Source organism: Hippichthys cyanospilos, chromosome 13 (assembly GCF_059441005.1).
Source record: "Hippichthys cyanospilos isolate Australia breed blue-spotted pipefish chromosome 13, RoL_Hcya_1.0, whole genome shotgun sequence".
NCBI classification, from domain to species: domain Eukaryota; kingdom Metazoa; phylum Chordata; class Actinopteri; order Syngnathiformes; family Syngnathidae; genus Hippichthys; species Hippichthys cyanospilos.
The window spans coordinates 2,689,281-2,700,000 of NC_142381.1; the positions used below are offsets into that span (position 1 = coordinate 2,689,281).

At 41.9% G+C, this 10,720-nt stretch overlaps 1 protein-coding gene across 1 annotated transcript in view; it reads right to left on the reverse strand.

Annotated features, from left to right (window-relative positions):
* The window catches only part of afg2a (AAA ATPase AFG2A), a 78,299-nt gene that overhangs the window by 11,856 nt on the left and 55,723 nt on the right, over positions 1–10,720 (reverse strand). The gene's annotated exons all lie outside the window — the stretch shown is intronic.

Sequence of the window (10,720 nt, forward strand, 5' to 3'; positions counted from 1 at the left end):
CGTTAAGTGGCAGGCGCCTCTCCAACGCAGACAAGCAGACAAGTGCGGCCGACTCCGACAGCTCCACTCAACCGTGCACGGCAAAGCCCGGGCTTAAAAACAACAATGCTAAAAAAAAGGACTAAAGAAAACATCGCTAAAATGTTTTAATACGTGAATTTTCAGGAGATTTGCTCTTACAGACAACTCCCCCGAAAAATTCCTGATATGAAGCATTTTCTTGGCACGCAAGAACAAGCAGAAGATATCTTGGTTAGATGTTAGTTTTTGCAGTGCGACAGGTCCGCAAGCTGTCCAGATCGGGAAATAGACATGGTGAATTGTTTTTGTCAAACATCTTGAACTCAAAGCGGAACCCACGGGAAAACAGGCATCAATTGGCGCTGACAGATTCATTGTTGTTCTTGTATGCCAGAGCCCCTTGCCGAGGCCCAGACGGGCCGGCCCACCGCGGAGCTCCACTCCGCGAGACGGGAGACACGAGACATGCGGGAGGTCGCGTCAGAAGTGATCAGCCAGGCCAGACCGGGATTTTTTTTTTTTTTTTTTTTGTTCTCTCGCTGACACGATTCATCGTGACATATGATGTTTGTCCATTAAAATCTCAAGTTCATCTTTGACGGCATGTTAGCATGTTGGCTAAGGATATAAGTTTCCAACTGTGAGCTTCAAAAGTAGGTTTTTAAGCAAAAAAGTAAGTTTGTAAATGTGTAAGTTGTAGGTTATAGGAAAAGGAAAGTTTGTCACTAAATTTATACCAAAATTTATACCAAAGTTCCTAAGTTTGAGACTGTTTATTATTGTTTACTATCCATAAACAAGCAAACCCCAAAACACAAAATTGTACATTAACTCATAAGTAAATAAACTTCTAAGTAAAGATCTTCGCAACCAAGTTCCCAATAAATACCCATGATGCAACATTTGTAAGTTCGTAAAATCTAGGTAAGAATGTAAACGCACGCAAAAATGTAAAAGCGAGTAGGAAACAAGCTAGGCTAGCTAGCTCACCATCCGGCCTAGCTAGCTAGCTAGATTCAGTCAAAGGCAACCAGATTGAAAGTATGGCTTCCATTACCATGGAGCGTGTACTATTTCTTAAAAGTGGCTCTGAATCTTCACCCACTCGGCTGAGGGTGGATAATCTCCCATGGGGCAAATGACGTCAGAATGGTGAGGAAATCCAGAAAGGCCCGCTCAGATCCCCAACTATTCTTAACACGGGCAACAAATATGTCCGTTTTCCATAATATGTCCCCTTCAAGTTTGACTCCCGAGTCCAAAAGTGTTTTAAAAGACCACTCTGAGGAAAAACACCAGGCCCGCTTGCGCTCCTTGAAATTCCCCCTGCGTGCAAAGCTTGCAGGACGCAATCGGCAGCCTTTTGTCTACGGTTTCCTCATTCCCCCTCTGGATAAGCAATTTCCATTTCACAGGGCGTGATGGACACCGTTCCAGCCTTTTATCTGCTGTTTTTCCTGTGTTTGCACGCGGAACACGAGAGGCTGCAACACAAGCGCTTGGCCTCGGGGAAGCGCGGCTCGGCCCGCCGTTGACAAAAGGAGCAGCCAAAGGAAACGCGTTTGTTTTTCAGGTCTTGGGATTCTTCCCCTGCAGGCTGTGCTAGGCGGAGACCAATCCCACGGCAGTACACAAAATAGATTGGATAACTGTGGATAGAATATGAACGTTGATCAACAGCTGCAATTCATTTATGATGTGACCAGTCACATCATTTACGTAATAAGGCTACAGCACTGACTTTCCATGACTTGGCAGCTAGGCGGGAGGAAAATCCGCCATTTTCAAGTCAATGCACATCAAATTCAAGAGGTAAGAAGAGATCGAAAAGAAATATTTCGAAAGTACCTCCGCTGTTGATAACTTGAGCCCACAAATCGAATCTGCCCATGTCTTGGGAGCTAGGCTGTGGGAAGGTCAGCGCCATTTGAAATAAAAGCAGTAGGATGATGAATCCAAGAGGTAAGCCGAGCTGCAAGTTGTACTGGTAGTATTGGAGTTAAGACCGCAAACGAAATCAAGGTCAAGAATGAGACAAGATCAAGAATTTTGTGGGAGTTGAGCTTGACACAAGACAGAGAGAGGTCAACACGGGAGACAAAAAGAAGACTTTCAAAAGACCGAAGCTTTCGGTGGTTGAAACAGACACAAGACCAAGACTTTTGGAGGTCGAGGACGAGATGAGGCGAAGACGTGTGGCCGTGACGAGACCAACTTTTTTTCAGGATGAGACAGAGACCAGACCAGGGCTTTTGGAGGTTGACACAAGACCAAGACTGTTGAAAGTTGACACTGATACAAGACCAAGACGAGGCCAACAAGACACAGGACCAAGGCTTTTGGAGGTTCAGACTGACACAAGAACAAGACTTTAGGAGTTTCAGACTGATACAAGACCAAGACTTTGGGAGGTTCAGACTGACACAAGACCAGGATTTTAGAGGTTCAGACTAATACAAGACCAAGACTTTTAGAGGTTCAGACTGACACAAGACCAAGCCTTTCGAGGTTCAGACTGACACAAGACCAAGCCTTTTGAGGTTCAGACTGACACATGACCAAAACATATGAAGGTTCAGACTGACACAAGACCAAGACTTTTAGAGGTTCAGACTGACACAAGACCAAGACTTTTGGAGATTCACACTGACACAAGACCAAGCCTTTCGAGGTTCAGACTGACACAAGACCAGGATTTTAGAGGTTCAGACTGATACAAGACCAAGACTTTTAGAGGTTCAGACTGACACAAGACCAAGACTTTTGGAGATTCACACTGACACAAGACCAAGACTTTTGGAGATTCACACTGACACAAGACCAAGCCTTTCAAGGTTCAGACTGACACAAGACCAGGATTTTAGAGGTTCAGACTGATACAAGACTAAGACTTTTAGAGGTTCAGACTAACACAAGACCAAGACTTTTGGAGATTCACACTGAAAATGAAATTCGCACCACAACAAGCGGGTCATTTTTGAACCATGGTGCCAGCTACCAAACAAACACAACTGCTTTGTGGAGGGCAACAAGAACCCACTAAGTCTGATTTGTCACGGCCCTTCACGCACATTAGTGAGCATTGCCGGTGCCTTTGTGTACGGGAGGTGAGGTCGGGGGCATTCCAGGACGGTGACCGGCGGGGGTCACTTCCTGAGTCGCCCTCCATGGCACCGCGGCTAACGCAAACCCGCTAACCTCATGCTGGCACATGCTCCCAGATAGAGCAAGAAACAATTACGACTTTTTAATGAGTTGAATCTTTTTTCTCATGATTTGAGCCCTGCGTCTTATAGTCCAACGCGGCTCATCTGCAAGTAGTTTTTTTATGTATTTTTTTTGCTTTTATTTGTTTTTTTTCTAGCAAATAGGAGACAATCCGCCGGTAAAACAAATGCGTATATATATATATATATATATATATATATATATATATATATATATATATATATAGAGCCTGGATAGAACACTTGACAACAGCAACAAACAGAAAGACAACAAATTCTCTGTTGCCGTGACACGTGTCTACCGAAAGAATTTTGTCCACCTTGTTGCACATCTGACATGAGCGGCGTCACTACAAGCCAGCCATCAGTAATTAGGATTGCCTCTGGCTGAGAAACACGCTTCAATTTGATAGGAGAAGCATGAAAATGCCACCAGGGGAAGGAGCTTGTGTCGGAAAAGCCCATGTTGATAGGAAAGCTAAATCAACTATTTTTTACCCCAACCGATCGCCCTGAGATCTTAAGTGCTCTGCTAGGGCTGGATTTTGTCCCAAAAAAAGGCAATAACAACGGCGGCCATTCCAGGCATTCCAAATAATCCCTCATGACAGATGACTTCCTGTGGAGGAAGACCCTCAAGACCTTCTTGCACAACTCGGAATGCCGGGAATCTTGGGCTCACAAGTGTTTCTGCCGAGGGAACTCAAACCCTCCTTCATTTGTTTACAAACATTGTTGGCGCAGCAAAGATCCAAAGACCCGGCCGTATAATCGGTAGGTTTCCTCCAAAGTACCTCAGAAGTGGCGCAAAGCGCGGATTTAGGAAATCCTGCCCGTGTTTTCCCCGTGACACGAGTGGACTTCCACACCTGTAGGTATTCGCCTTCTGCTGTTTTCTAACCTGCCCGGCCGCAATCCTCACAATCCTCCATGAGTCACTCAGGCTGAGGGGGGGGGGGGGGGGGGGGGGCACCCCAAATTCCCGCTATGGGATCTGACTAAATCAAAATCTTTCAAATAATGGGTCATTTTCACTCTTTCATTGCCGTGCGTTATCCGAAAAGGTAACAGCTAGCGCCAGCCCATTTCAAGACTTTTGACGACATTAATGGTGCCATATGAACGATTGGACTCCATTCTTGAGCGAGAAAAAGAAAGTAAGATTCTACCTTATCCCGTTCTTTGGTAATCACTTTATCTATTCATTAAAAAAAAAAACGTAGTCGATAATTCTTGTCACTGGCACGCAACCTAAATATTTGACATGAGGAAAATTCTCATCCGTGGCAAAGAAAGAGTTAGAAAATCAAAGATGTGAAAATGAGCTAAATGGTGATATCGATGTGATATCAAAATGGCAGAACGCTGGATGAGTGGTTTACACGCCATGTTTACAATGTAAAAAATATTTTATTATCACACTTCACTTTTTGCCGAACAGCTTGAAAATATTTGATGCTTTTTCACAGACGATACGACGCAGATATCGCATCTGAGAGTACTGTCCTATACAGATGTCTATCCAAGATGATATCAAAATGACTAATACATGATTTTCATTCCTAAATTGAAGACCAAAGGCGGAGTACGGAATGGACTGTTATCCTATTATTTTTAGGCTGATATCATTTAGATACTGTATATTGATATCAATATTGGACTCGGAGTGTCCTACGAAAATAATAAAATGACATGATTTGTTGAAAATGTGCTGATGTGTCCAGCTAGCGGTTTAGCAATTGCAATCCCATAAAAAGGTCAAGCAACCAAGCGTTGATTAAAATGATTTTGAGGGAGCGAGCTAATGACGCGTGTGTTGAACTCTCCCTGAGGCTCGCAAGCATTTGATGGCATTCTACAAAATGGACGACTTGTCCCGACACGCGTGCATGTTCGGTTCACACCTCAAACGTGTGGTCCTTCAATAAAATGCGCGTATGAGGAGTCGCGCTCATTTGAATCGGGAATAAAAGGATGGGGACAGAGGGCAAATTCGTGGGACGCACAACCGCAACTTGTTTGCCAAAATTATAGTTACACTTTTTTTTTTCCCCCAAAAATGAAGGCCAAAAGTGTGGCTGCGTCTTGTAAACGGCAATCGAGGAAGATTGATTGATCTGTCAGACATATCAGCGGTTTCGACACACAGATGTGCATTTTTTAAAATCTTATTGACAAAAATGATCGTAACGGGACAGGCTAAAGGGCGGATGTCGGTTGTTAGCAGAGGGTGCTTGTTGCGGCTAACAGGGGCTCGCGTTAGCGTCGGTCATTACGGCATTATTTACAATAAAAGAAGCGAGCAGACTGAACCAACAACCGAGCCCATCTTAGTTCACACACAGGAAAATGACTAAAACCGAGAGGACGCTATGATGTCTCCATCTGATTAAATAAATAAGAGTGCCCTGTTTAGAAAACACAGAAATGTAATCGATTTGACGTAAACTTGGTGAAAGTTCGGGTATTTACGGCAAAATGAACTCGAGCTGCGTCGCGAGTAAAAGGAAGAACTGCTTCCAGCGCAGTTAACGTTACACTGACGAGGCGTTCAGTGACCGCTCACAATGTGGGAAATCACAAACTCGCTTAACTTACTGTGCAACAATATATAAGTTACGGATATAAACACAGGAAAACATGAAGAATTTCCAAAAATGTATTGTGTATTTTGTTTTGCTATAGTTTTCGTTGCCAAAGCCTTTAAATGGAAAATCCCTGAATTTGACTTCAAAAATATGCGTGCGTCCTTCACACAAGGAACATCTTATAGTTTGGGAATTACGGTAAATCCTCGGATGTGGGATAACTAAGACAGTAAAAACGAGTGGAAAACAGCAAGATTCTTATTCCAGGAGGGTGAAGAAAAGCAGAGGAAATGTTGAAAAGAGGACTCTTTGGAGGCCATCATCATTAGAAGAAAAAATAAATAAATAGGTGTCTGCCATGAAACACATGTATGTTTGCTTTACAAAGAGCAGTTTCCTGAGAGCTGTCCGCAGTTCTCTACTGGCCTTCAGTGTGAACGCGGGCGTCCGCCGCATTCCGGACCGGACCGGACCGGCGTGGAATCAACGCGAGGCTGTCTGGCCGCCGCCGGCGCACAAAACGCGCATTCTTCATTAATTGCGCTGCGGCTCAGCCAATCACAGCAGTTAAATGAACAGCCGCCTTGTTTTGCATGCTACGAAATGCTAATGCTAAGCTAACACTCCGCTGCAACGTCCGATTAGTACCCGTAAAAAGATTTTTCTTTTTTTCCCCGCGCGCTGTCAGATAAAAATGACATCGCTCGCTAATGACGGGTAATGACCAATCATGGCTCAGCATGTGAATGTCACATGATCAAAAGCTGAAAACAGGTGAGCCATGATTGGTCGCTACCCGAGCTTGGATTTGTGATGTCATTTTTAGTCGACAGCAAGTGGAAAAATGTTTCTTTAAAGGAATTTATTGTATTTGGAGTGTTTTTTTTTTTAATCAAAGTAATTACTGACAAAATTTTATATTTTACCGATGAAAATAGGTAAATAAGTATTCCGTTAACAGATTTTTTTCAGTAGTAAGTAATTTTAGTATGTTTAGCATATATATAACAAAAAATGAAAGCCAAGTGTATGACTGTGTTCTATAAACTGTAACTGGGATTTATTTATTTATTTTATACTTTACACCATTCGAGGAAGATGAATCAGTCAGCCAAATAAGTCGAGCTTTGACACGCACGTGCGTTTTTAAATCGGCTGTTTTCTTACTTGTCATAATTAGCGTGACAAGCAAGTGGGTGGAGGTCAGGTGGCTGTTAGCAACAAGCGCTCGTTGCAGCTAGCTCGTGTTAGCTGAGGGTGTCATTGAAGGTATTATTTTCAATCAAAGAAACGAGCGGACCGAACCACCGTGCGAGCCCATACTTGTTCGCGCACAGAATTTGACCCTAAAATCAAGGGTGTGTCCTTTATTTGGGGAATTATGATATATTTCTTGTCCAAACAACAGTCCTTATGCTACCTATCATCAATCCATAAAACGTACTGTATAATATCCCTAAATGCAACTGATCAAGGCATCAAATAAAAGTATAAGGAACAAACGTCTTCTCTAATTGCTGCCTGTCCCTTCCGCACGCACACACAGGCACTGACACACACCAACATAAACATCAGTGCCGCTGAGTGACACAACCGACTCGGCCGGATCCGTTTCCACTTCCGTGAAATCTAAACATTGGTTTTTGTTTACGCTCATCCTGAGATGGGACCAGGGGAGAGAGAGAGAGAGAGAGAGAGAGAGAGTGTGTGCGTGTGTGTCAAGAGAAAGGAAAACGAGATAAAAGACCCGAGATATTTTTGAACATCTTCCGAGCACATGGCGCGTTATAAAAGCCGAGATGTGCTGCGTTTTGGCGTGCGGCACAAAAGAAGGCGGAGATACGAGACTTGGGACTTGAGAGTTGGAGGAGGGACAGGACGCACAAAAAGAGAAAAATTCCCCACCCAGCATGTGAAAACCTGTGTCAGATTTCCTTATAGACAAGGTCACCCTCTCACTGTGTCGCCTCAATGCCTCCATGCCGGTAATTCAATCTGCTGCCGCAAAAAAATAAAAAATAAAAAAAAACAGTGTTTATTGCGGCGGATGATTTGAGACGTTTACCCTTAGTAAGAATCGCTCGAAACAAAAAAGAAAAAAAAAAAAATTCACACACAAATATATATACCGGTATATATATATATATATATATATATATATATATATATATATATATATATATATATATATATATATATATATATATGAGTGATTACAGTAATACTTTCAATACCTAATTGAAAACGTTTGTACTAAGAGACAATCAATTACTTAAGTAATACTGTACATTGAAGTAATGAATTACTTTTGTAATACTTTAAAGTAATCTATTCTTTAGGTCATTTACATGGTAATTAAGTATTTAGGTATTTATTAATAAAGTACATGGATGCTAAAATACTTTTAGTACTTAATAGATTACTTTTGTAATAAATGATGAAAAAAAAATCAATTACCTTATTAATACAATCCATTGAAGTAAAGAAATACTTAAGGTCATTTAGAAAGTAATTAAGTACTTAGGTAATTGATTAATAAAGCATCACACAACAATTAAGTTAGTAACTTTAAGTACCTAAATGATTACTTTAGTAATAAGTGACAAAAAGTAATCATTGACTTTAGCATTACTGTAGACGAAAGTAATCAATCACTTGTGATTACTTTAATACTTTTAGTACCTAATTGATTACTTTAGTACTAAAAGACCAAAAGTAATCAATTCGTAATACTGTACATTGAACGCTGGACTGCCACGACGTACAAAGACGTCTGCGGGATCGAGTGAGTTAAGTGTCCAACCTAAGGGGGGAAGGGTGGGGGCGCACCACAACCCCAAAATTTCCCCTTTCCTCCGGAAGCCATTTTATTGTGTTCCGCAGGAGTCGATAATTACTTGAATGAAAGGCTTTTTCCGAAAAGCTGCGGTAATTACTAGATGCGCGGCGAGAGGCCGGCGAGGAAAGGGGAGGGGGGAACGGGGGGGGGGGGGGTTACTGAAAGAAAACATGACAGGCAGGTATTAAAAGTCAACGGGTGAGGCAGGAAGGAAGCGGCGAGCGGGCGGGATGTGTTGTAACACACAGAAAGTTCAGCTGGAGATTTTTGGGGCCTGAAGGCGTGGCCTCCAGGAGACCAATCAAACGCCTGCTTTTCCTGATTTCCGGTACCCAGGTAGTAGTGTACAAAATATTCAATATTTTCTTCAAAAATCAAATAGATTATGTTCGATGAAAGACGAAAAATGGAGCTAGGATTTGAATACTGCGATACCGTGACTGTAATATTTGCGCTAATGGTTATAATACCGACGGAATGTAATTATCAGCTCACTTTAGGCCCTAAAGTGAGATGTCAACAGATGGTTTAAACAAACACTTGCCAGTGGCGACCTTAACGAGCATGTCCGTCTATCAAATGATCTTTTTACGGGCCATCGGGTATCATTTACACACTTTCCCCCTTGGTAGATCCTGACCTTGGAAAATGGCCCCTTCAGATGCCCGAAGAGCCCCCCCCCCCGACTTACACGGGCGAGCTTGTCAAAGGCTCTCCTGTTGAAATCCCGCGTGGAAAAAAAAAAAAAGGTGTGCTCTTAGCTTGTTATGTGACACGGCAGGGAGACGGGCTACAGGAAGGTGGAGGGGAGGAGGCGGGTGGGCATGCGGGGGCAACAATGGCCCCTCTCATGTCGGGAGGGCCCATCCCTTAAGTGTGTTTTCCTGCAATTTGAGAAAGTGGAATCTGCTCAAATTGGTGTCCTCTTGAGTTCCCAATGCCTCCAGTTATGTGATTGGAAGGGGGTGGGCGCTTCGAGGGGGTGGGGTTTTACTGAGGGGAGGGGGGCACCGATAGATAGATAGATAGATAGATAGATCGATAGACAGACAGATAGCAAGCTAACTAGGTAGCTATTTAGCTAGCTAGCTGGCTAGATAGATAGATAGATAGATAGATAGATAGATAGATAGATAGATAGATAGATAGATAGATAGATAGATAGATAGATAGATAGATAGATAGATAGATAGATAGATAGATAGATAGATAGATAGATAGATAGATAGATAGATAGATAGATAGAAAAATAGCAAGCTAGCTGGGAAGCTATTTAGCTAAACATAGATAGATAGATAGATAGATAGATAGATAGATAGATAGATAGATAGATAGATAGATAGATAGATAGATAGATACATAGCAAGCTAGCTGGGAAGCTATTTAGCTAAACATAGATAGATAGATAGATAGATAGATAGATAGATAGATAGATAGATAGATAGATAGATAGATAGATAGATAGATAGATAGATAGATAGATAGATAGATAGATAGATAGATAGATAGATAGATAGATAGATATTTAGCTAGCTAGCTAGCTAGCTAGCTGGCTAGCTGGCTAGATCAATAGATAGATAGATAGATAGATAGATAGATAGATAGATAGATAGATAGATAGATAGATAGATAGATAGATAGATAGATAGATAGATAGATATTTAGCTAGCTAGCTAGCTGGCTAGATCAATAGATAGATAGATAGATAGATAGATGGATAGATAGATAGATAGATAGATATTTCTAGAATTTAGTCCTTAATCGTTATCATCTACTCAAAAATTGTGCTGAACTCGAGTCCACAGGGATGCATGCGCCATCTAGAGGGATCAATTAGTTATTACAGTGTTTTACAACAGTGAATTTGAAACAAGCTGGGCCTCTTCCGGACTTTCCTGTTCCAAAACTCGACGTATAAATACGGCAGTGGCAGTAAAGGTTTGGATTTCAGTTGAGTAATAAAAAAGTATTTTTCTGACTATAAGCTGAATGTATGTACTGTAAACCGCAGCAATCATAAATATACAATCACGTTTGTCAAATTT